Source organism: Lupinus angustifolius, chromosome LG12, assembly GCF_001865875.1.
Source record: "Lupinus angustifolius cultivar Tanjil chromosome LG12, LupAngTanjil_v1.0, whole genome shotgun sequence".
NCBI classification, from domain to species: Eukaryota; Viridiplantae; Streptophyta; class Magnoliopsida; order Fabales; family Fabaceae; genus Lupinus; species Lupinus angustifolius.
The window spans coordinates 12,445,311-12,447,755 of record NC_032020.1 but is presented as its reverse complement, the minus strand read 5'-3'; the positions used below and the strand labels follow the sequence as shown (position 1 = coordinate 12,447,755).

Sequence of the window (2,445 nt, the reverse complement as noted above, 5' to 3'; positions counted from 1 at the left end):
TAGAGGCTTTGTTTGGGAGTGAGGTTTTTGAAGAAAAAAGAAGAGAATGGATGACTTTGAAAAGCCTCCCCTTATTTGGGAGTTGGATGAAAGAGAGAGAAATGTTTTGAAGAGTTTCTCAAACTCTCCAAAACTCTTCATGTGTCTATTTTTAAAGTTTCCTCAATTTATGATTTTTTGGAGATAAAATGTCAAAAATACCTAAATATTTTTAGTAATATTATATAATTATATATTATTATCTATTTCTCATTGTTAATTACATTTTTTTTTAAGGAAAAATGAAAAATATTCTAACATTATCATTAATTTATTTTTCCTCTTCCTTCCTAACCATTTGATCCCTCTTCCTCTCTTTTCCTAGTAACTCCCAAACAAAATGGAGGAATGAATATTTTGTCAAAAAAAAAAAAAGGTACACTCTCAAGATTTGAACCCAAATTACATCCAAATCCTTTTATCCATGTTGCTATTGCGAATGGTGTAGTTATATAACTTTATACCATGTTGCTACTATGGATATTTTAATCTGCTTGCAAAGCATATTTATATAACTTAATTAAATAGAGAACAGTTCATGATTGAAGCAATAGTGATATGCCAATATACTTCTTATGTTGTTCTAAATAATGTTGATTTTACTCCTATAAAGGAAATAATTTTGTCTTTGATTTGGAATATAAATTCCAGAGCCGGCATTCCAATTTAGAATTAAACCATAACAACTAAAACCATTAAATCATGTTACTACTGCAAATATTATACTCCATGCTTGCATAACATTTTTTATAACTAAACCTTAGTAGGTTGATGGTTGAAGGAACTATTTAAAGTGATAAGCCTATATACTTTTTATATTAATCCAAACAATTAATAATGTTGATTTTAAAACTCTTATATAGGAGAGCAATTTGTCTTTAAACTGAAAACCGAAACATAGAAGAGTTATGCAGTTCAAATCCGGAATTAAACCATAACAACAAAAAATGAAAAAAATAAGTCTTGACTAACAAAGAATGGGTCTAATTGTGTACAACCCATAGATATTTACGATAATCAAAAGGTCAAAATTCAATTTATAAGAGTGACACTTGTTGGGAGGGACAGTCACGCATCCCGAAACATATTAGTTAATTTACTGGTACCCTGGTACATGGTACTAGGTAGTACCAAAAAATCACCCTAAGGAACTAGGTATACATTATATAGTACATTGGCAGATGAAGAATATAAAAGACCGCATAGCGCAGTGGATTAGCGCGTCTGACTTCGGATCAGAAGGTCGTGGGTTCGACTCCCACTGTGGTCGTTTACTTTATTTTGTTTTCAACCAAATCAGTAATAATAAGTGGAGAAGGAATATCATGGAAGAACCCTAAAACCAAAGACGAGAGTGACATTTTATTCATTTTTATCATGAAGAGTGTTGCATACCATGCTATGTTTTGCAAAGAAACAATGCCTTCACCTTTTTAATAACTTTATCCTTATGCTATTGGTATATTCATTTAATCAAACTTAACAAAAATAATATTTCTCATCGGATGGTGAAAAAAAATATATTTTACACCTCAGAGGGGCTATCATTAGAGATACCATTATTTCTGGTACAGAAGTTCCTATAAAAATGGGAAATGTCTTACCTTTGAGTGCGGTTTGAACTATTGATTTACGTAATTGGAAGTAACCAATTAGGTTTACGACGAAACCTAGAAATCGATCACTAATCCAATTTGAGTACTTCTTAGACCTCAATAGAAAACTGAAGGGTAACGACAGCAAGTGATTGAGTTCAGTAGTTCCTCATATAAAATTATTGACTCTAGAGATATAATAATAAGTAATATGGAGAAGACAAAATTGTTTTAAGCACCGACAGAACCAGAAGCGCCCCTTATTTCAAAGAGGGGAGGCGGGTTATTCACATTTCATTTGATAGTCAGAGGCAAATTGAAAGCTAAGCAGAGCTAATTCGACGGAAAATATTTTTTTTATAGATGATAATCTAGTAAAGTTTATCAATTAGTTCACTTTGTCTCTTACCTTTCTATTTATCTGATATCTATTTTTTTTTTGTTTCTCACAGGTATCCTCGTGCTAGAGGTAATCTTGTCCGAACCAAGAACATCCACAAGTACGTGGGGCTATCTCTCCCAGCGGACATTTTTTCTATCCACAAGACTCGAACCTGAGACTTTGCTTAAAGAAAATCAAGCATGTATCACTTGAATCAACGCTCGTTTATATTATCATCATTTGCATTACTAGTATGACATTTACAATTGTAAGTAGGAATGTATAATTGTTGTTAAAATAGTATATTGTAAGGACTAAAGTATCCCAAAAAATTATCACAAAGACTAATTTAATAGATATATTAGATTTTCCAAAAATACTTTGATTTTTTCAATTTTGGAAGTCAAATTATTAGACACAATTTTTTTA

General features: G+C 31.2%; 1 non-coding gene across 1 annotated transcript; it reads left to right on the top strand.

Annotated features, from left to right (window-relative positions):
- On the top strand, positions 1,236–1,309 carry TRNAR-UCG. Its single transcript has one exon. It is a non-coding gene; the product is annotated as a tRNA-Arg (tRNA).